Source organism: Diabrotica virgifera, chromosome 5, assembly GCF_917563875.1.
Source record: "Diabrotica virgifera virgifera chromosome 5, PGI_DIABVI_V3a".
Lineage (NCBI taxonomy): Eukaryota > Metazoa > Arthropoda > Insecta > Coleoptera > Chrysomelidae > Diabrotica > Diabrotica virgifera.
Window position 1 is genome coordinate 58,766,710 of NC_065447.1, and position 25,669 is coordinate 58,792,378.

At 33.0% G+C, this 25,669-nt stretch overlaps 1 protein-coding gene across 3 annotated transcripts in view; it reads left to right on the forward strand.

The window, feature by feature from the left end:
* The window catches only part of LOC114331101 (scavenger receptor class B member 1-like), a 475,489-nt gene that overhangs the window by 265,496 nt on the left and 184,324 nt on the right, over positions 1 to 25,669 (forward strand). Inside the window, exon 1 of one of the 3 annotated variants that reach the window (XM_028280572.2) lies at positions 25,018 to 25,219. The exons of the other annotated variants lie outside the window; for them this stretch is intronic. The gene's annotated coding sequence lies outside the window, so the exon portion shown is untranslated. Of the gene's footprint in view, positions 1 to 25,017; positions 25,220 to 25,669 lie in introns of those variants that run through there. 3 annotated transcript variants of the gene reach the window in all.

Sequence of the window (25,669 nt, forward strand, 5' to 3'; positions counted from 1 at the left end):
AAATAAAAAAAAATCCGACACAAGTATCAGATTATAAGTAGTTATATTCCAAATCAAAAAATCTAAGTGTCCGACAAAAATATTGGGGCAAATCCAAAGTCAGACAAAAAATTTAATTTTTATTGATAAACTATACTTTTAAATTATGCTGGGTTCGTGTATCCCTTATCTTTACAACCATTTTTCCGACAAATGTAGTAAGTTACAAGTAATTATATTCTTAAACAAAAAATGTAATTGGTTGACAAAAATCTTGGGGCAAACGAACAGAAAACTTACTAACTTACTACTTTGTAACTTACTACTTTGTCGGAAAAATGGTTGTAAATATAAGCGATGCACGAACCCAGCATGATTTAAAATTATAGTTTATTAAATGTAGTAATGAAACACAGACTTACTCACAATCATTTATTATAGTTATTACTATTTATTATAGTTTATTAATAAACATTAAATTTTTTATCCGACTTTGGATTTGCCCCAATATTTTTGTCGGACACTTAGATTTTTTGATTTGGAATATAACTACTTATAACCTGATACTTGTGTCGGAAATTTTTTTTTTCAAGAAAAAAAACTACAGAACGATGTTTGTCGTTGTTCAAGGAGTATGTAAGCAAATATCAGATCACAATTTTTCTAAAATTTTCCCTCTTGTCGGAAAATTTTTTAAGAAAATTTTGGGTACTGCTCTACGTCATACCCTTTTAAATGTTTTACTTAATGTGTGTACCAATTTTGAGCTAAATCGATTCAAAAATAACCGAGAAAACTCTTTTAAAATTTTTTGATATTATTTTCTCGTCGATAGCCTAAAAGAATTAAGTTTTTTGTTCGTTTGCCCCAAGATTTTTGTCAAACAATTACATTTTTTGTTTAAGAATATAATTACTTGTAACTTACTACCTTTGTCGGAAAAATGGTTGTAAAGATAAGGGATACACGAACCCAGCATAATTTAAAAGTATGGTTTATCAATAAAAATTAAATTTTTTGTCCGACTTTGGATTTGCCCCAATATTTTTGTCGGACACTTAGGTTTTTTGATTTGGAATATAACTACTTATAACCTGATACTTGTGTCGGAAATTTTTTTTTATTTCGAGAAAAAAAACTACAGAACGATATTTGTCGTTGTTCAAGGAGTATGTACGCAAATATCAGATCACAATTTTTCTAAAATTTTCCCTCTTGTCCGAAATTTTTTTGGGAAAATTTTGGGTACAACTCTACGTCATACCCTTTTAAATGTTTTACTTAATGTGTGTACCAATTTTGAGCTAAATCGATTCAAAAATAACCGAGAAAACTCTTTTAAAATTTTTTGATATTACTTTCTCGTCGATAGCCTAAAAGAATTAAGTTTTCTGTTCGTTTGCCCCAAGATTTTTGTCAAACAATTACATTTTTTGTTTAAGAATATAATTACTTGTAACTTACTACCTTTGTCGAAAAAATGGTTGTAAAGATAAGGGATACACGAACCCAGCATAATTTAAAAGTATGGTTTATCAATAAAAATTAAATTTTTTGTCCGACTTTGGATTTGCCCCAATATTTTTGTCGGACACTTAGATTTTTTGATTTGGAATATAACTACTTATAACCTGATACTTGTGTCGGATATTTTTTTTTATTTCGAGAAAAAAAAACTACAGAACGATATTTGTCGTTGTTCAAGGGGTATGTACGCAAATATCAGATCACAATTTTTCTAAAATTTTCCCTCTTGTCCGAAATTTTTTTGGGAAAATTTTGGGTACAACTCTACGTCATACCCTTTTAAATGTTTTACTTAGTGTGTGTACCAATTTTCAGCTAAATCGATTCAAAAATAACCGAGAAAAACTGTTTTAAAATGTTTTTGGATAATACCTCCTCGTCCATAGCCTAAAAGAATTAAGTTTCCTGTTCGTTTGCCCCAACATTTTTGTCAGACAATTAAATTTTTTGTTTAAGAGTATAATTACTTGTATCCTACTACTTTTGTCGGAAAAATGGTTGTAAAGATAAGGGATGCACGAACCCAGAATAGTTTAAAAGTATATTAATAAAAATTAAATTTTTTGTCCGACTTTGGATGTGCCCCACTATTTAGGTCGGGCACTTACATTTTTTGATTTGGAATATAACTACTTATAACCTGATACATGTGCTGAAATTTTTTTTTTAATTCGAGAAAAAAATACAGAACGATGTTTGTCGTTGTTCAAGGAGTATGTACAAAAATTATCAGATCACAATTTTTCTAAAATTTTCCTTCTTGTCGGAAAATTTTTTAAGAAAATTTTGGGTTCCGATCTACGTCATACCCTTTTAAATGCTTTACTTAGCGTGTGTACCAATTTTCAGCTAAATCGATTCAAAAGTAACCGAGAAACACTGTTTTAATTTTTTTTTTTTTTGATAATACCTCCTCGTCGATAGCCTAAAAGAATTAAGTTTTCTGTTCGTTTGCCCCAACATTTTTGTCAGACAATTACATTTTTTGTTTAAGAATATAATTACTTGTAACCTACTACATTTGTCGGAAAAATGGTTGTAAAGATAAGGGATGCACGAACCCAGCATAATTTGAAAGTATACTTTACTAATAAAAATTAAATTTTTTGTCCGACTGTCGAGTTGCCCCAATATTTTTGTCCGACACTTTGATTTTTTGATTTAGAATATAACTGCTTATAACCTGATACTTGTGTCGGAAATTTTTTTTAATTGGAAAAAAAAAACTACAGAACGATGTTTGTCGTTGTTCAAGGAGTATGTAAGCAAATATCAGATCACAATTTTGCAAAAAATTATATTGCCTCGCAGACTTAAAATGCGTTTATCTCGAAAACGGTTGAGTTTAACGAGATGAATATAGTAACCTTTTTTAAGTATGAAGCGTTTTACATGTCTGCTCTATGGGGACAAGGAAAGACTATCTATAGAGATACTGTGGGGTAGAAATGGGGCTAGTAGAAGGAACAGACACGCAAACCTTCATGCGAACGGCAGCTCATTTTTTGTGCGGTGGCAGGTCGTAGATTCGTTGGGAGGGGTAGGAGGGTTTAAAGAAGACTAAACTACATAACCAAATAAGCAAAGGATACTTACACAGACTTGAGGACTTTCCTACTATTTAAACAAATTGGGACGCCGTTTGAAAAATCCTCAAATTCTCATATCGAGTACTTACTGGAAAGCAACTGGGGACATTCATCGTAGATTCCTCATTGGGGTTATAGTGGGCTACAAATTATCATCATTTGGCTTCTATGCCATTATATTTTCTTCTGTTCTAAAACTTATTCACTTGTATTAGATATCTGTTAATAATTTTCTTAAATAAAGAGGTTACAGAAATAAAGATGTGTACATTCTATAATGTTTATTTAAACCTTAATACCTTTTTATTTTTATTGAGAATAGACACATTCTCAAACCAGAAATGAATAATAATAACAAAATACATGATTTTACAATTTTTAACCTTATTTTTAGCAGTGTACCAAAACAAAAATTTGACATGGCTGTCAAATGTCACTGCCATCTAATATTTACTTTACATAATATATTTTCCATGTTGAAAACAAACATTTTTAATTATGTAAAACCTTTACCAATAATATCCACTTGTGAATTATTTAAAATAAACATTATCATACCTTGTTAAAACAAAAATCCATGTCACAACACTTGGAACTTCAAAATTTTCCATTCAGACGGGGCTGGGAGGGGAAGATATTCAAATCATTACAAAACTGGATAAAATCGATACCAAATAATATCATCTGGGCATTTCTTACTGGAACATGAACAAATCAAAACATCATAAAAATAGCAACAGCTACATAAAGGACAGGAACCAGGAAACCACGCACTTCTTTTACCGGCAAATCAAACTGCATAACAATAGAACTGTTTCACAATAATATATCCATTAAAATGCCGTGAAACTATTGTCATTATATTCCTTGACATGTTAGAAATCCATTAGTTCTTTTACTATAAGAAGAAAACCATTTTGGCCGGCAAAGTGCGACTTTTTGAGTTCTAACAAAAAGATGCTTACAGAGCTGATGTACTTTTAGAACTAACCTTACATCGTCACGTCTCTCTCGCGTCCAAACGATGCATTTCTTCTCGATCGTTCGGCCAAAACTATTGACCAATCGTCAACTACAACTCAAGGATCTTTCAAAATGCAGACCAATAATAACATGGGATTTTTAGCGCTCAAAACTTAAAGGAAAAACACTGAACCTTTTAGAGGATTCATTCTCGAATAATGGATGTTTTCAATAACAATCTACGTAGTTGGTTATTGCTACACAAATAAATAGGAAATTTCCTAACCTTTACAATGCGAACAGGAGCGGCTTGGAAATTTTAAAGATATATAAACTCGCAAAATATATTAGAAAAATTAATATTTTTCTTGGGATAGGATTAAAATTAATGGATATTTTTTATAAAATATTGTAGTAGAAATCCATCTGCTACAATAGCCTCCTCGGAAGAGAGGAAACTGGATTACCAATTCAGTTTTCGATAACTACAAAAATCCAACATTGACTTCTTGGGTGTGACAGGACAACAATATCAAAATATTTAGATAATGGCTAGTGGGGATTAAACAAAACAAAAAAGTCGTTAGGGATTGGGCTAGCGTGCCATCAATCGCCAGACTCTTTAAAGTCGAGTAGACTTAAATGTTTCTTGACTCTACAAAGAACTGTAGGTGACAAGAGTTTCTGTGCCTTGGGAAAGAAACTAAACTTGTGCCCTGTGTGGACCTCGCTGACATCCACAGCAGTAACACAAGTGACATACCAGGGCAGACACAGCCTTGTCACCTCGTTGCCTAACCGCGAGCGGTTCACAAAAACTAAAAAGTTGATGTTTGACAGATAAACATCTGCCCAAACTCTGCTAACACCTAGCGAGTTTCACGGGACATTTCGGCAACGGTTCTGCAAAACGAGGATTTAGACAATCCAGTCTAAACACCTCAGTGAGACAAAATCTCACCAACAACTTACTTCAACAACTCATTCAAACAAGACAGGGCTAGACAAAGGGGTATATGACAACAACAAGGGCTAAAATCAAAACAAGACTAACAAGGGGGAGGGGGTATGTGTGACAACAACAAAAGACCGAAAAGACTAGTATACCGGGTTCAAACAGGATATCAAACTTTTTAAACAAGACTAAGGGAAATGAACGCAACATATGATATAGAGAACACTACATCATTACGTTTTCAATCAACAGTCCAATCCAGGACATAAGAACCTTTCATGAACGTTCACTAGACAACTCTCTCATTTTCAAATCACAAGCTGGGGAAAGACTTCATTTTCAAAACAGGGCTACACTTCACTTTTCGAAACAGGGGATAGACTTCATTTTTCAAGACAGGGGGGTTGGGCTTTACTTTTCAAAACTGGGGATAGACTTACTTTTCAAAACTGGGGGCATTTCATTTCTCAAGACTGGGGGTGGACTTTATTTTTCAAAACGGGGGGCTACTTTTTCAAAACAGGGGGTGAAAGCAACACGCAAGGGGAAGACCAAAGGGACATTGGAAAGTATGACAGTTCTGACGAACAACCGCTTCCATTTATCGACCGAAAGCAAGCTTCACCTGTACTCAACGCGGCCAGATCCTAACCTCACCAGCCTTGTCACAGCTTCTGCTCTTGGCCTACTTTCAATCAACAAAGAGAAGAGAGGTCAACTAACTATTCGCCAAAAAAAATCAAACTCCAGCACGGACACGGGCTAACAGACAACACGGGCTAATAGACAACACGGGCTAATAGACAACACGGGCTAATAGACAACACGGGCTAATAGACAACACAGGCTAATAGACAACACGGGACAACAGACAATGGGCTCTAAAACTTCCAGACAAAACAGGGATAGACAAACAAACAGACAACAACATACTTTTTGACTTCTAGATATACTCAGGGGCTTACAAACACAAACAATATTGAAATTTGGTTCCTATATGAGCTCACACGGGATAAGACATTTCTTGCTCCGACTACTAATGAAAGTGTTCACAGATAGCTGAACAACACTTCCTTCATCACGAGTATTACACTTGTGACATGTCAGATACAAAAAGACATACTTCATTCACGGGGGGACTTCAACTACTTCACTGGGGGGAAACTTCAACTACTACTTCACGGGCTCTTTTTAACTAACCTCTGGCATCCTTTTGACACCTACAAAGATAGATTAGTCAAAAAAAAAAAAAACAAGGGGCAACACAGACAAGGGGGGGGCTTTTTCAGGGGCTAACTTCTACACTTCAAGACAGTTATTCTCAAACAGTGTCGACAGAGAACGCTATCTTCAAATCTAAAAGTGACAGCTTTTCTCCTGGCTGCTTGAAAAAAACACAGAAGTGGGGGGCCTCTCCACGGTTTCCCTCTTCACTTCTTCACGGGGCCACTTCTCAAGGGGATGACTTCTCAATGGGATGACTTCTCCAACTAACCTGTGGCATGACATACACCAACAGAGATAGGCTTCGCTGGAAAAACAAGGGACTACTCTCACACAGACTATACGGGGCTAAGCTCATACACGGACCATACCAACAACATTACACATCTACTCAAATGACCAAATCAATAATCACAAAAAACGGTTATTCTGTAAAAAACTGTTGATCTATAGGAATACATGCAAAAAATACAACATACTGTTATACTTCATAATTGGATTCAATATTCAAAATATTTAACGTTACTTTTAATCAAAATTTTCAAAAAAATTTTACGTTACTTTTTTATTCAACTGTTTGTCTATATATTTCATCAATACTTTCAAAAAAATTCAAATCAATGCTTTCATCATGGGTACAATATCAATACAATACAGTTAGTACGCTAAAATAACATACAATTCTGTTCTACGATACATACAATACCAGTATACATATGGGGTTACAAGTTAAATACACTATGATGTATGAAATGGTACATGCCCATACAATCAACAGCACGACCAAATCAACATCACAACAAAATGTGTACTTACTTACACCTCTTTGGAAAAATTATTAACTTTTGCAACAAAAACTACAAAAATGGGCTCTTTCATGGGGACTAACAGACTGAAACAGTTTCGGGGGCACTAAAAGACATGAAACAGTTTCTGGGGGCAAGACAAGAGGAATCTGGGCTAAACTACATGGGAAGACTGGGGCGATATTTACTCGGGTCAAACTTCAGGGTGTATGTTACAAATGTAACACTAAGTGGGGGGTGGCTAAAGACATTGGGGACTAGTAGATAGGCTAACTACTAGTTGAACATGTCTACAAGCTAGACTTGTAACAGTGGGCGTACACAAAATATGACAAAAGTCAAGCTTCCATGTTATCGGAAACACCTGCACCACAAACTGAGATCGGCTGCCCAAGGGGACGGGCACTGCCTAACAGTTGTAGTACAAATGAGACCGAAAGGAGGCTAAAAGGACATGGTAGTGGGAACATGCAAATGGGGTCTGAGGGAGGCAAAAAAGACATGCCCCACGTTCTAGGGCGACAGTTGAAGCGTTTTACATGTCTGCTCTATGGGGACAAGGAAAGACTATCTATAGAGATACTGTGGGGTAGAAATGGGGCTAGTAGAAGGAACAGACACGCAAACCTTCATGCGAACGGCAGCTCATTTTTTGTGCGGTGGCAGGTCGTAGATTCGTTGGGAGGGGTAGGAGGGTTTAAAGAAGACTAAACTACATAACCAAATAAGCAAAGGATACTTACACAGACTTGAGGACTTTCCTACTATTTAAACAAATTGGGACGCCGTTTGAAAAATCCTCAAATTCTCATATCGAGTACTTACTGGAAAGCAACTGGGGACATTCATCGTAGATTCCTCATTGGGGTTATAGTGGGCTACAAATTATCATCATTTGGCTTCTATGCCATTATATTTTCTTCTGTTCTAAAACTTATTCACTTGTATTAGATATCTGTTAATAATTTTCTTAAATAAAGAGGTTACAGAAATAAAGATGTGTACATTCTATAATGTTTATTTAAACCTTAATACCTTTTTATTTTTATTGAGAATAGACACATTCTCAAACCAGAAATGAATAATAATAACAAAATACATGATTTTACAATTTTTAACCTTATTTTTAGCAGTGTACCAAAACAAAAATTTGACATGGCTGTCAAATGTCACTGCCATCTAATATTTACTTTACATAATATATTTTCCATGTTGAAAACAAACATTTTTAATTATGTAAAACCTTTACCAATAATATCCACTTGTGAATTATTTAAAATAAACATTATCATACCTTGTTAAAACAAAAATCCATGTCACAACACTTGGAACTTCAAAATTTTCCATTCAGACGGGGCTGGGAGGGGAAGATATTCAAATCATTACAAAACTGGATAAAATCGATACCAAATAATATCATCTGGGCATTTCTTACTGGAACATGAACAAATCAAAACATCATAAAAATAGCAACAGCTACATAAAGGACAGGAACCAGGAAACCACGCACTTCTTTTACCGGCAAATCAAACTGCATAACAATAGAACTGTTTCACAATAATATATCCATTAAAATGCCGTGAAACTATTGTCATTATATTCCTTGACATGTTAGAAATCCATTAGTTCTTTTACTATAAGAAGAAAACCATTTTGGCCGGCAAAGTGCGACTTTTTGAGTTCTAACAAAAAGATGCTTACAGAGCTGATGTACTTTTAGAACTAACCTTACATCGTCACGTCTCTCTCGCGTCCAAACGATGCATTTCTTCTCGATCGTTCGGCCAAAACTATTGACCAATCGTCAACTACAACTCAAGGATCTTTCAAAATGCAGACCAATAATAACATGGGATTTTTAGCGCTCAAAACTTAAAGGAAAAACACTGAACCTTTTAGAGGATTCATTCTCGAATAATGGATGTTTTCAATAACAATCTACGTAGTTGGTTATTGCTACACAAATAAATAGGAAATTTCCTAACCTTTACAATGCGAACAGGAGCGGCTTGGAAATTTTAAAGATATATAAACTCGCAAAATATATTAGAAAAATTAATATTTTTCTTGGGATAGGATTAAAATTAATGGATATTTTTTATAAAATATTGTAGTAGAAATCCATCTGCTACAAGATTTTAAAGATTCTTGCACGAGTTTGTAGGTACATGTATTGATGTCAATTGCTATTATTCCTGTAACAAAAATTTTTTGCTTAAATGGCATTATACGAGGGTGAATATAAGCGTTGTTTTTTCTCCTAACTTTAAAAAATTCTGTGGAAAAATTGGAGGGCTGATTTTGTTTCATACTCTTTTTGTATTATCCTGGAGGTATCACTAAGGTCTTGTTTTTTTAATTTTCTGAATATCTCTTTTCTTGTAAGAGCTGTAATTAAAAACACTGCATTGAAGGTTTATTTAATTAAAAATATCAAACGCACTAAAATTAACAAAACAAAACAAATTTAACAACAAAACAAAACAATTCAATGACGGTTATGTCCACTTTTTGCAGCAACGACTGCTCGCAATCTGTTTAGCATATAATAAAGATGTGTTTTCCTTGTATGGGGAATAGCCCGATATTCTTCTACCAGGGCCATAACTGTACCAAATTTTCTGGAGGCCTAGGATGACGGCAAATGGCTTTTATTATTCATCCCATAAATGCTCAATATGACTGAGAGCTGGGCTGCATGAGGGCCATTCTAATCATATCAATCCAACCTCATTTGTATGAGTCAATCAATGTTTTTATTTACAAAAAGTGGTACAGCTCTTACAAGAAAAAATGTATTCGGATAATTCAAAAAACAAAATGTTGGTGATGCCTCCGGGAAAATATGACAGGACTATGAAACAAAATCAGCTATTCCATTTTCCCACAGAATTTTTTAAAATTAGGAGAAAATACAACGCTTCCTTTCACCCCTGTACAATGACATGCAAGCAAAATTTTTGGTTATCGGAATAATACCAAACAATATGAATACATGTACCTACAAACTGGTGTAAAAATCTTGAAAATCGGAGTACAAATAATAAAGTTATAAATTGTCAAAATTAATAAAAAATTTTGGGTGGCGGAATTTTGTGCCGGTGAGTGCAGCTTCAATAATATAATTTTGTATATCACTTGAAACTCTCGAAAAAACAGATGTTTCTAGATGTTGACAAAATTTTTGATCTTTTTTGGCAATTAATGTTAACAATTCCCTGTAATTGCCTGGATTGTCAGAGTCGTCGCACTCAAAATGACCACGAAACGCTTTCTTGTTTGGCCCAAAAATATACAGTATCTATTATAAGTGTGCTAAGGATATACCTATCTATTTTTTTTAACAAACTCGTTATGTTTAGCAATATTTGCTTTAAAACCTTGGTTAAGAGAACTTTTGATTTTTGTTTTGCCAAACTGAATCAAATTGGGTATACATCTTACATGTAGGTAACGGAGAAATTTCATGTCTCCTTTTTAAAAATCTAACACTATTTAAATCGTGAACCTGCTCCACCCATTGTTCTGTAGAAACCAGAAGACATGGCCAACAATACAGTATATTTTTCTTGAAATCATAATATAACCAAGGATTTTCACTGTACCAACTAAATTTAAAATATCGAACTACATTCATTTTTAATCTCATTTTTTTCTTCAAAATTATACAAGGAGAATTACTTTGCAAGTAGTTGATCGATTAAGAAGCGTCACTCATCCATGGTTAACTGCACGCACACTTTTTATAGGTACTGTCACCAATTTTAAATCTGGTAACAGCGCTACTGATACATAGCGCGCTTATGCCGTCGCTTCTTCAAAAATTTCAGTCACTAGCCGGTCCCGAGCGCCAGCGTGAGTATATAACCATTGTAACCAGAAATGAGTCTGGTAACTAGCAACTGAGCCACATAAACTCGCCAATATTTTCGTGTCTACGAGTAGTTGGCTATTTACTTAGTTAGATACTATTACCACATACAAAATATAATAATATATTTCTATTGGTAAAAATATTGGTAAATATAATCATCGTCATAAATTATTATTCATCGTCATAAAATATTTATTTGCAAGATTTTTAACTCTTACCAATGGTAACAGTGGTTACATGGACGCTTCGCCAGTGCTATTTAAAGACGGCAAAACTATCATAACCAATAATTTTGTGCATTATTCGATAGAGTGAAGCAGGAACTCAGTGACAAATGGCCTCATATGCAGTAGAAAAAAGTGTTTCTACAAAACAATGCAGCGACTTGATCCCCTCCGATTAGTACATGTTTCCAAATATGAAGAGTTGTTCAACGTGATGATGGATGAAATAATAAACAAAGTAAGGAATAGAAAAGTCCACGAGGAAAAAGTTTTCTTGTCGTTCGTTGTATACCATATACAGTGATGAGAGCGCTAATAACCGGCAAAATAAAGCAAAAGATGGAAAACATAATACATTGCGAAAAAAACAGAAATGAAACTAGTGGAGGTGGAAATTATCGTTCTAAACGTATAAATTAACATAACATTACATAGTTTTCCACTTTTAGACGTCTGTGACAGGAGTATTTTATAAAATTCTACTGTCACAGTGACAGTTGTCATACTCCTCTGATACGTCTAAAGGTGGGAAACTATGTAATGTAATGTTAATGTATACGTTTATAACGATCATTTCCATCTCCACTAGGTTCATCTCTTTTTGTTTCGCAATGTATTATGTTTTCCATCTTTTGCGCTCTTTTGCCGGTTATTAGCGCGCTCATCACTGCATTACAAGAAACGACTAAAATCCTTTATAAAAGGTATATTTGTTAAAATTACTAAAAAAGGGCTATATCACAGAGCTAGTTTTCGATCAGATGACCGATCATCATCAGTGCTTACCTAAAATGCGTATAACCTGATAAGATAATGCAAAGTTTTTTAATTTTGACTACGGTTTTAAGAAAAGTTGTAGGTTATACTCACGTAATTCTAACATGCTAACCACCAAAATATAAAAATATATGGGTTAAAAGCGTGTTAAATTGAGAACAGTAACGACAATCATTCCACTGTGATAAAAAGTCAATTAAAGTAAAACTAAACTTGATGTTATAGTTATATGTAGTCAAGTATGTTGTCAATGAAGGTGGTAGGCAAACCACATTACACATCAAATCGATAGCTGTGAAATCCATAATAAATCCTCTTGTGATCAGACCTAGCAGGGCCCCCGTAACCGGGCGTGTAACGCGTGCGGCGCACGCGGGCGTAACCCCAAAGGGGCGCCAAACCCAAGGATTGGTAAATAAGAAATATTTATTTTAAATGAGATAATCATTTTTTATATACAATTTTAATTACTGCATGAACAGCTAGAGAAATCTCAAAAATAAAATATTGTGTTTTTACTGAAAAAATAATTATTTCCGTCCTGAAATGTTGAACTTAATCCATCAAAAATATATTACATTTTGTTGTTCCGTCCTAATTTTTTTCTTTGAAGTACATTGAATTACACTTGGCATGCCATCCAATCGATTTTATGTTGTAAACTAAAGCGACACTCAAAATAGTCAACTAAACATCAAATCACACTTATTGACGAGTAGAAACATAAATTAACACCCATAACGCAACTTAGCAGTTTTACTCGTACAAAAACACTGCTGCACCTGGATCAAGTAGTTTTACTCGTATAAAGTGAACCTTTTACTCGAATTTATGTAATTACCCTTAAGTAAGCAAATACTCTATGAATTATGATTATGTATTTGACTTAAGTATCTTTTCCCTTCTCGTCTATGCGTTTATTAGGCACAAACATTATTATTTACTGTTACTGGTGAACGGGTGGTTTCCTGCAGTGAAAGGTTTAAAATTTTATTTTATATTGGTGTTAATAATTACCTACGACTATTATTGCAATATCCGTTGGGTTTGTTCTGCCCTGATTTTAAACTTTTGTTTTCGTGTAAAAATATTGGACAATCTTTTTTATTTGTTGTGGATATTTTAAGTGGTGTGGAAATTAAATTAATTGTGAAAATGGTAAGTATCATAATCATTGCATAGAATAATAATAATTCATTTTAAATAGTTATAATCGGGTTTCCCCTAATAAAATCCACAATTTACAATTTATTTTGAAAAAAAAAAAGAAAATAATTAAGACATTGTGTCTGCGTAACTTGGAACCATATGGGAAACTTTTTTATTATTAATTTTACGGAAAAAATTCATTCTTCATAAAATGCTTTGCATAGTCTAAAAACTAAAATGCAACCAAATATAAAATTGTGTCAATCTTACGAGTATCAAAAATATGAATTTCGATCAAGAGTACCATAATATTTCACAATATCGAAAATTATTACATATTATGAAAAGTTTTTTGGAATTAATTAAAAACTATGTTTTATTATGCAATAACATCCTTTTAATTGAAATTCTTTGTTCTCAAATTACAGATACCCAACGCCCTTTTCATTTATTACGAATAATGCGATAACTCTTTTATTGTTATTGATTAATTAATTAATTATGGCAGTTTGGCCACTGAAACAAAGAACGGAGAAAATGTTACTAGTAACAGAAATGGACTTCTGGAGAAGAGTAGCAGGCGAATCAAGAAGAGATCGAATACCAAGTGAGAGAATAAGAGAAATGATGGAAGTCAGACATACAATAATTGATGACATAAAAACAAAACAACTAGTATGGTACGGCCATGTACAGAGAATGCCAGATGACAGGATCCCTAAGCAGATTTTGGCATGGACACCACAAGGAAGAAGAAAAAGAAGAAGGCCGATAAGAAGTTGGAGGGAGGGAATTGAAAAAGAACTAGAGGAAAGAGAAATCCCTCCAGGTCTATAATTAAAGAGACAAGAATGGCGGTTAGGAGTCGGAAGGCGTCGGAGAACGCTGTAAACCGATTGTTGTAGTAGAGTTATCACATTATATGTAATAACTGAAAAGGGCTAATTATTAATAATAAAAGACTTATCACATTATTTCTAATAAATAAAGTGGGCGTTGTTGAAAAGTGCAATTAATGTACGATAAAAAGTTCTTTCTAAAAAGCTTTGCATGGTCTAAAATCTAAGATGCAACCATGAAATCCTATCAAATTTTTTCAATTTTATATGAGATATATGTAAAAAATATGAGTTTCGGTCAAAAGTAGCCTTTCTAGATCACAATATATTTCAATTAGGAGGATGTAATTGCATATAGAAACATAGTTTTTAATGCTGAACAACTTTTCATAATAACTTTTCAATATTGTGAAAATTAAACATACTTTGCTCTTGACCGAAATTCATATTTTTTTACATGCCTCGTATAAGATTCATAAAATTTGATATTTGATGGTTGCATTCTGAGTTCTAGACAATGCGGAACTTTTTATGAAGAATAACTTTTTCTCGTAAAATTAATAATAAAACAGTTTCCATATGGTCCCCAGTTATGTAGACACCCTGTATAAAATTTGTTTGAAAACTTTGAAATAACAAAATATTATTGTTTATTTACTTAAATGTATATTTTTAACTTAATATGCAGGGTGCTTCATTAATATTGCAAAAAATTTATGGGGAAAGGCGCAAAATGTCATCATCATTCTCTTTGCCTTATCCCTATGCGGGGTCGGCTTCCCTAATTGCATTTCTCCACACAACTCTATCTTGGGTGATAGCAATGTTGATCCCCTTTACCAACATGTCCTGCCTTAACGTCTGCCCCCAGGTCTTCTTTGGTCTTCCTCTCCTACTCCTTCCAAGAATCTGCACTTCAGCTATTCTTCGTATTGGGTGATTAACGTCTCGACGTTGAACATGACCAAACCATCTTAATTGGTGCCACACCTAGATTTCCCCTAGTATACTCATTTCTAATTTTATCCTTCTTTGTCACTCCACTCATTCATCTAAGCATTCTCATTTCCGCCACATGCATTCGTTGTTCCTCTTTCTTTTTCACTGCACAACATTCAGTTCCGTGCATCATAGCCGGTCTTATGACTGTTTTATAGAATTTTCCCTTCAGCTTCATTGGAATTTTCTGTCACACAACACACCACTCGCTTCTTTCCACTTCATCCATCCAGCCCTAATTCTGCTGCAAGCATCTCCATCTATTTCTCCATTACTCTGTAATACCGATCCTAGGTACTTAAAACTATTGCTTTTCACAATCATCACACCTAATAATATTTTCAATGTGTCTTAAATGATTTAATTTTTTTCGAATCCTGAGAAAACTAATAAATATTTTTAAAAATTTTAATGGCAGAATGAAAGATAACGTTATTGCCGAGGGCCGACAGTCCCTTAAAATAAATAAAAAGTTTCTTTTGAATTAAATATTTGCAATTATTAAAAATCACACTAAATTTTCTCTTTTATTTTCACCCCTGTAACTTATTAAAATAAACATTGTAGAAGTTTTCAGGGACTTTCGGCCTCAGTAATAATGTAGTCTTTCATTATGGGTTTAATTTTTTCAAAAATATTTATTAGTTTTATAGTAGATTTAAAGGGCACTAAAATATGTCACGCACGCGGGCGCCAATCAGCCTTGCGGGGGCCCTAAGACCTAGGATTTAGAAAAGCATTTTATGTTGATTTAAAGTTATCGAATTTAATTAAATAGTTGGTAGTTGGAATATGTGTAAGTTCAAGAAAAGATCACAGTAGGGGTGATAGAAGTGTAAAAATGTCTCAAATAATCTAGGTGGGATATATCATTAAAAACAAGCTCAGACTTAGGCGACTTCTAAACTAGAAAAATATATAAAATAGGAGAAATCAACTTAAAATAATCTTCTACGCAGACGATGCAATACTAATCTATCAATATCTCAATGTGAAGATAATTTACAACGCATGCTGCACCAATTTAATATAGCCACCAGAAAATTTAACGTGTTAATTTCCCTAAAAAAAATTCAAAATACATGGTTATAGCAACAAACCTAATACGATGTAAATTAGAGATTGAAGGTCAGATAAAAGAACAAGTGATGGAGTTTAAATATCTAGACATTCCACTATCTAGCTACAGAAAGCTCGAAGATGAAGTGGAAGATCAAGTGAATAGAGGAAACGCAGCCGCAAGTTGCCTGAATGAAACAATAGGGAGAAATAAAAACATCGGAAAAGGAAAGGCAGAATTTGCAAAACAGTCGTCAGACCAATAATGACATACAAAGCAGAAATACGACCTGACACAGAGAGGACAAAACAAACGATAGAAACAGCAGAGATGAAAAACCCTTAGTAAAATTGATGGTAAGATACTATAGGATAGAGCTAGACGTACAATATATACGATGGATTTGCAAGGTGGAGACTGCTAGGAACTGGGTAAGAAACAGAAGAGTATAATGGAACGACCACATAAACCCAATGACAACAAATAGAGTAATAAAGACGGTGACAGACGCTTCCCAGTAGGAAGACCATCAGTGAGAACATAACGAAAACGATGGAACGGTAACTTACCTACTTGAGGCATATTAAATAAACAGACAAAGGCATCTTTACCCAAAAAGAAGACGAAGAAGAAGTAGAAGAAAAAGTTTTGCACCACTAATAAAAAAATATGAAAAAAAATAGTTTTAAGAAACGCTTTTCTTTAGTTTAGAGTGACTAAAATTAAACATATTATAAAAAAATCAACTGAAAAGCAAAAAATAAAATAAAATTGAAAAAATCTAACATATTCGTCAAAGAAAACCGTGACGCGTCTTCATCGAATTAACAGTTTTCGCACCACGCTTTTCTTTAACGAATGTGTTGGATTTTTTCAAGTTTTTTTATTTTTTGCTTTTTAGTTCATTTTTTTATAATAATATGTTTAGTTTTAGTCACTCGTAACTAAAGAAAAGCGTTTCTTAAAAATATTTTTTTCATATTTTTTTATTTTTTACTTTTTAGTCTTACACTTTTCAAACATTAAAATATATCATCATGTTTCTTAAAATATGTATAAAACATAATATGATGTACTAACATGAAAAGTAGTCGGAATCGGCAAAAAATTTGAAACTTTATTGTTTATTAATGAATCATAACGTAAACAATTAACGTAAAAAGTGAAATTATGTATAGTTCATATAATTAGCTGCAATCTGTGAAAGTTTCATGATTCTTCATTGTAAAAAACAAGAGAATTTAAGCATTTTTTGTTAAAATCGTTTTTTATTTAAACAATTATTAAACAAAAAAAAATTATATTCACTATTCGTGTATTGTTCCCGCTAATGAATATGTCTGCAAATTTTTAGTCATTTGAATTGAAGAAAAGGCAGTCCAATTAACGTCCAAAAATTTTACCCAAACGATTGAACTGAAGAAAAGCGTTTAATTAATTAAAACGACAAAACGAATTCTAATGTTAATTGTAGCACAAAACGTCTCTACGGGTGGTTTTTCTAAGACTACGATAAAAAACACGAATTTTTTGAATTCGAGTTTTGGTTGAAGTTTTGTTTCGTATCGTAATGAAATTTGAAACGAGTAAACGCTGATTTATAAATATATAAACAAATATATGAGCGTTCAAAATTTGAAACTTTATTGTTTCTTTATGAAGCATAACGTAAACAATTAACGAAAAAGGTGAAATTATGTATAGTTCATATCATTAACTACAATCCGTAAAAGTTTCAAATTTCTACAGTGTAAAAAACAAGAGAATTTAAGCATTTTCCATTAAAATCGTTTTTTTTTATTTAAACAATTAATAAACATAAAAAAATTATTGACTATTCATGTATTGTTCCCGCAAATGCATATGTCTGCAAATTTTCATTCATTTGCATTGAAGAAAAGTCAGTCAAATTAACGTCTAAAGATTGTATGAAAACTATTGAAGTAATAGACGGAGAGGCAGCGCTGAAAAATCTATTTGAATTTACTAAAGCTAGATTTTTCACAGTTGATTACTGTGAGTGTGTAGAGAAACATACTGCGGTCGGTCAAGCGAAACGTAGAACAAGGGTTACTGAGAGGGTATCAAAGTTGCTTTCCTACGATGGTAATTATTTCCATTTACTAAGGCTGAAAATCAGTACACACATTCTAAATTGGGACATCTTTGCTATTAAAGCACCCTATGTAACGCACAGCCGGCACAGCTGAATGTGGCTGAATTTTTATGTACAGTGTTGCCATGCTGTTTTCTATATATTTCTTTCATAATTTCAATCAATGTTAAATGTACCTACAAGAATAATAGAATAATAACATTTACTTCTCCGTCATTATACTAGGTATAATGACAAATGAGGTGTCAAATTAAAGCTTATAATCCAAGGATAGTACTAAAGGTGGGAAATTAGATCTAGGTTGTCTGTCCGTCTGTCTGACCGCGGATATAACTCCTCCGTCACTATAACAGGTAGAATGACAAATGAGGTGTCAAATGAAAGCTTATAATACAAGGATAGTACTAAAGGTGAGAAATTTCACACCTTTAGTACCATCTTTGGATTATAAGCTTTCATTTGACACCTCATTTGTCATTCTACCTGTTATAGTGACGGAGGAGTTATATTCGCGGTCGGACGGACAGCAGGACAGACAGCCTATGTCAAACTTCTCACCTTTAGTACCATCCTTGGATTATAAGCTTTCATTTGACACCTCATTTGTTGTTCTACCTGGTATAGTGACGAAGGAATCATATACGCAGTAATCAAATTTCTCACCTTTAATACCATCCTTGGATAAGCTTTCATTTGACACCTCATTTGTCATTCTACCTGGTATAATGACGGAGGAGTTGAGTTTGCAAACAGACAGACAAGACGGACGGACGGACAGACGGACGTGGACAATTCAATGTTTTCACATTTTTTCAAAATTGGTGAAAACAACAACATAATAAACTTTACTTAATTGGTGTTTCAAAACTACTTACTTTTAACACATTACACAATATTACAAGGTTTCTAGCAAGTTAAACGTCACAATGATTTAAAATAATCAAGTAAAAACCTATACATATATACATAACATATTAGAACATACCTAAAATACACAAAAATGATACATTTCACACACAAATATAATATCACAAAAAATTGTAACGTGATAGTATGAAAAAATAGAGGATACGGCAACGGTGTGTGACGGTCGGACCGAGTCGGATCCAATGCCAATATCTACACAGACATATTTTAGGGTGCTTTAATATCCAAGATGTCCCTAAATTGAATATAAATAAAAGTTATTATAGTCGGTCAGCTCTATAAAGGGACAGAGCCGGTCGGTTGGCCCCAATAGTCGATTGAGGAAATAAAGCATTTTGGCTCGAAATTTTTTCGTCCAGCATGGATTTACTTGAAATTTCCACAGAAGGTAGATAATAGTCCAAGGATCATTTTCTATATCATGCCGCTATCATACGCTAAAACCTTGGGGGTGGTTGCCACCCCATCTCGGAGGTGGGAATTTTTTATTACATTTTAACCATGTAATTCGATGGAAAAAGTGATTCTAAGAAAAAAATATTTTTTACATTTTCTTCGTAAAACTAATATTTTTCGAGTTATTCGCGCTTGAAAATAACAGTTTTTCAACGAAAAAATCAACTTTGTTGAAGGGTTTTTTGAGAATACCTCGAAAAATATTCTATATATTTTTGGCGATAAAAAGTTTCTCTAAAAATGATTTTGTAGGATTTTTAAAGAGCTATAAGACTGTGTAAATTAAATTCCATAAGATCCTTTAGTTTTTAATTCGGGCGGGTTTAAAGGGCTCGAATAAGGGGGTGCTTGCTGGTAAATAGAGGTTTTAAACAGCTATATCTGGCTAACTCTTCATTGTAATGAAAATCTATTTACAGAGTAATTTTTGTCAGTAAAAAAGCTATAATTTATTAATTTATAATTTTTTCGTGTCTTCAGTATTTTCGGAGATATTTTGAAGTTAAAGTTGAAAAATTCCAAATTGCAAAAATCAATTTTTTTTAAACTCCAATTTTTCCAAAATTAGGTATTTTAAATAGGTCAAACTCCTTGAGTGTATTGATAATATAAACATAAAAGGAACTACAGAAAGGTTAAGACCAATTTTGAATTAGGTAGGTGGTTAGGGGGTTGTTTTCACTGATTTTTTCGTAGAGAAAAGCAGGTACCGACATTTTTTTGATTATAAGTCGCTTAATTTTCATGCTAAAAACTTTTATTATTTTTATGTGAAAGGTCTAATTGTATACTTGAAAAAAGATTATTTAAGTTTTCCTTGAGAAATGCAAATTTTTCCCATTATTTGGCTTTGAATATTTCAAATTATGCATTTGACGAAAAAAGCTAACCTTTAACATGCCGTATCTCGGTTTGTGTTGGTCTTAAAGATATTATAGGAAAAGAATTTGGTTTGTGTTACTAAAAGATACAATTATTTTGATATCTAATGTTTTTTTGATTAAATGCATATTTTTCGAGGTATTCTCAAAAAAACCCTCTAAAAAAGTCGATTTTTTCGTCGAAAAACTGTTATTTTCGAGCGCGAATAACTCGAAAAATATTAGTTTTACGAAGAAAATGTAAAGAATATGTTTTTCTTATAATCACTTTTCACATCGAATTGCATGGTTAAAATGTAATAAAAAATTCCCGCCCCCGAGATGGGGTGGCAACCACCCCCAAGGTTTTAGCGTATGATAGCGGTATGATATATAAAATGATCCTTGGACTATTTCCTACCTTCTGTGAAAATTTAAAGTAAATCCACGCTGGAAGAAAAAATTGTGAGCCAAAATACTTCATTTCCTCAATCGACTATTGGGGCCGACCGACCGGCTCTGTCCCGTCATACAGCTGGCCGACTATAATAACTTTTATTTATATTTAATTTAGAATATGTGTACTGATTTTCAGCCTTAGTAAATGGATTTAATTACCTTCGTAGGAAAGCAACTTTGATACCCTCTCAGTAACCCCTGTTCTACGTTTCGCTTGACCGACCGCAGTATGTTTCTCTACACACTCGCAGTAATCAACTGTGAACAATCTAGCTTTAGTAAATTCAAATAGATTTTTCAGCGCTGTCTCTTGGTCTATAAAGAAAAACGTTTAAAAATTATTATCACTTTGATAGTTGATTTTCTTGTGAATGGGTTAACGGATTCCGCTAATTTTGTTCTGAAGCTATTTTCTTGTGGCATCTTAATACAATCTAGTATTTTTGGTGGGAATAAGCCACAATTTTACTTCAAAATTAAGTTTATTTGACGTTTCCATTTTCACTTCGGAAATCGATATCAAAATACATAATTATTTTAATAACGATTTCCAAAGTGGAATCAAAACGTCAAACAAACTTAATTTAAATTAAAATGGTGGCTTATTCCCACCACAAATACTAGTTTTTTTTGTATTATTTGACATTTTATCTTTGATATTTACATTGTTGTGCAAAGGTTTACTCAAACTTCCCTTTTGAGCTTATACCGGGTAGAAGAAATTAAATGGTTTTCTTATTTTAATTTTGAGACATCCTGTAGGTAAGACAAGGTATAAGGAAGAGTATATTCGTCGACCAGATGAGTGGTATGCACAGTGCAATATAAGACAGACGAGATTGTGATGTTTTGGGATGGAACTCAAATGTACGATAGAGAAAGCAAGATCTGCGTTTCAAAAAAATGGCAAAGTTGTTCAAATGTCATGATTTGTCGATACCCATAAAAGTCAGATTACTACGATGTTATATCTTTCCTATACTGTTGTACGGAGTTGAGTCGTGGACTCTCACAGACGCCACCTGCAAGAAAATTGAGGCTTTTGAGATGAGGATGTATTGTCGAATCCTGAAGATATCTTATATCGACCACATTACTAATGAGGGTGTTTTGCTGAGAATGCAAAAAGAGAAAGAGCTGCTAATCAAAATAAAAACAGCCAAAATCGAATACCTCAGTCACATCATGAGGAACAGTGAAAGATATGGACTACTGCAACTGGTCTTACAGGGAAAAGTAGAGGGAAAGCGAGGACCAGGAAAGCGAAGGATTTCGTGTCTGAAAAATCTACGTACGTGGTTCAACACAACCACTACAAATCTTTTCAGAGCAGCAGTGTGCAAAGTACAGATTGTCATGATGGTCGCCAACATCCGAAACCGATAGGCACTACAAGAAGAAGAAGGGATGGAATTTTCTTGACAGGAAGAACCGATTTGGTGTCTACGTGCGGTGCCGCCCAAAATCCCGACAGCCAAAATCCCGACAGCCAAAATCCCGACGGCCAAAATACTGACACGCCAGAATCCCGACATGCAACAATCCTCCCATAAATAAAAATTGCGACCACTACATTTTGAATGTAGTGGTGAACATGAAAGTAAACTTGAATTCAGGATTTGATTATACATAATACCGGGTGTCCACTTATATTTTTCCCCATTTTAACTGCCTATAACTTCTAAACGGCTCAAGATAGAAATTTGCGGTTTTCGCTGAAATGTTTTATTTTATTAAAAGTTTTGTCTGAATGGACTGAATTTTTTATATCGCTTTCAAATACGAAAAGAAAAATGGCGGATTATTGAAAAAAACGTTGTTGACTTTTTTTTAATGGAACACCCAGTATATTTTTTTGTAAATTGAAAGAACCTATCCAGCGATATAAAGTTTTTCAAAATCATTTGTCAAATCACTGAGTAATTAATTTTTAAAATGAGAGGTGCAATGTGGATATCACATACCTAAATAACAAAACTAAGCAAATTGATATTATGTTATGTGATTTCCACATTGCCTCTCTCATTTTAAAAATTAATTGCTGTCATTTGACCACCGATTTTAAAAAAATTTGTATCGTTGGATAGGGAAATGACCGTTTTTTCAAGTTTTTAGGTAAATGACCATTTTTTATGTCGCTTTTAAATAAAAAATGGCGGATTTTTGGAAAAAAAAACGTGATTTGAGAACCGATTTTGAAAAACTTTATATCGCTGGATAGGTGAATGACCTTTCTTTCAACTTACAAAAAAATATACTGGGTGTTCCATTAAAAAAAAGTCAAAAACGTTTTTTTCAAAAATCCGTCATTTTTCTTTTCGTATTTGAAAGCGATATAAAAAATTCAATTCATTCAGACAAAACTTTGACTAAAACAAAACATTTCATCGAAAACCGCATATTTCTATCTTAAGCCGTTTAGAAGTTATAGGCAGTTAAAATGGGGGAAAATATAAGTGGACACCCGTTATATTATTGGACTATACAGGGTGTCCCGAAAATATTGGTCATAAATTATACCACAGATTCTGGGGTCAAAAGAGGTTGATTGAACCTCACTTACCTATATACAATAGTGCACACAAAAAAAGTTACAGCCCTTTGAAGTTACAAAATGAAAACCGATTTTTTTTTCAAATATCGAAAACTCTCAGAGATTTTGATTGTAAATGGACATGTGGCATTTTTATGGCAGCAACATCTTAAAAAAAAATTGAAGTAAAATTTGTGCACCCCATAAAAATTTTATGGAGCTTTTGTTCCCTTAACCCCCCCCCCCCCCAAACTTTTGTGAACGTTCCACTTTATACATACGTATTTTTTAATACGTATATTATGAATATTTTCTTAAATGTGACAGTTAAGTTTTCTTCCGGGCTCGAGTGGCTATTGCCCAATGACAACAAATTTGAGTAGAAAATGAAACATTATTTTCTTATTTATTCTTACTGTCGTGTGATATTCGTAAAATTATTTTTTATTACGTATATTATGGATATTTTCTTAAATGTGACAGTTGTCAAAACTAGGAAATTGGTAAACAAAAAAATTCTATCGGGAATTTTCTACAGTAGATAATTCTCAGTATAATTTTAATCTGATTGGACAGAATTAAACACGTGATCAAATATCTTACTATACGATTGGAAGTTAAAATCATTAAAAAATAATCAGTTTAATTTTTATTTCTGTAGCTTTCTATTGGTGAGAATCTTCTATGAATGAAATAATCTCTGTAATTTTTATTTCTGTAGCTTTCTATTGGTCAGAATCTATATGAATTAAATAATCGTGCAAATAAATAATACCATAAAATTTCAAACTCCAATATAAAATTAGTTGTGAAAACGACTGTTTGTGTAATATAAATAACTTCTAAATGCAAAAATATGACAAAAAAGAGCAAAAAATCCAACAAACTAACAACCACAAGTAAGCAAACCAGAAACGTCACAAAATATACTTAAAATCTGAAAACGTCCCCAAGCGTCTTTTTTGTACAGTACCTTATCTCTTTTCGATGCACAGAGTCTAGAGCGTTCATAAAAATAACATGTGTCTTTACTTAATAACAGGCGGTAGCTGGTTTGTCTTTAGTTTCATGCGTGAAAGACAGTAGTTGCGTTCGCGGGTACAGTGGACAAATTGTCGCTGACAATTTCTAACCTCACTTAATATAAATAATACCGTTAATAGATAATTATACAAGGTATATTGACTTTTAATTAATAACTAATTATTAAATTATACTAGGTAAATATACCTCGTATATTTATCTATTAACGATATTATTTATATCATTTTAAAGTGCGCATGCGTTTTGCTGCTAATTTTTCGCCGACTAGTCGCCGACAGGCACCCGCGAACGCACTTAATATGCTAGATAAAAAGTACTTATGTGTTTTATCTAGCTAGGTATTAATGACGCACGGTTAAAGAGCCATGGACTCATCTGTATGATCTACTAGAACACTATAATTACTAATAATTACCAGACTTGGTAGCGTAAGCGGAAGAATCGATAAAATATAAAGAAACTGCCAACGGAGATAATATAAATATAAAACTATCGACACCTCCTTGTACACATCACTAATTACCAATTTTGAATAAATTCCGCCAAGACCGCAAATATCAACATTGCACCTGAATCTTACCGGCTTTCAATGTAAACAGCGTGCACGTTTGATTTTCAGCCGAGTGGGGGCACTTTACCAGCCTGTGATTGGCCAGTGAAAGTACAAGAACGAACTCTATATATTAAACAATCTTTTATACAAAACTTATTAGATGTTAATGTGTCATATTATGAACAAATTGAAGTGACTTGTTAATTTTCGGAGTTTTTGAATGGTTGCTTCGTTTTTTTCGCTGAGTTTATTTATCGGTTAGGTTAAGTGAATTTAGTGATTGATTTTTATTATTGGTCTGTTTATGTGAGTTTCTTTTTTGTTTGTTTATTTGTTTTTGCCTTTTTTGATAAGGTACTAGATAAGGCTTATTACCACATTATTTAAATAAATAATAAAATTTCTAAAACAGAAAAATATGTATTTTTGGTTCTAAAAATAATTTCTTCATTCTCAAAGCTTTAAATTATATTATAATGCATTGCATTATTTGCAAATTATGCAAATTTTCCCTTTTATAATAAAGAATTTAATGTTTTTTTAATTTTTAAATTCACTATATTTTCTCAAGTTTTGTGCAAGTTCAGTTTCGTATCACATTTATTGACTAGAATTTTTTTAATGAAAATATTTACAGTTTTCCTTTTCAATTTTTTAGATAAATTTAACTTCAAAAATTCAATATTCATCTCATCTTTTTATTTTTTTTTCAATAATATTAATATTGTTTAGTTGATAATTTTTAAAAAATATTTA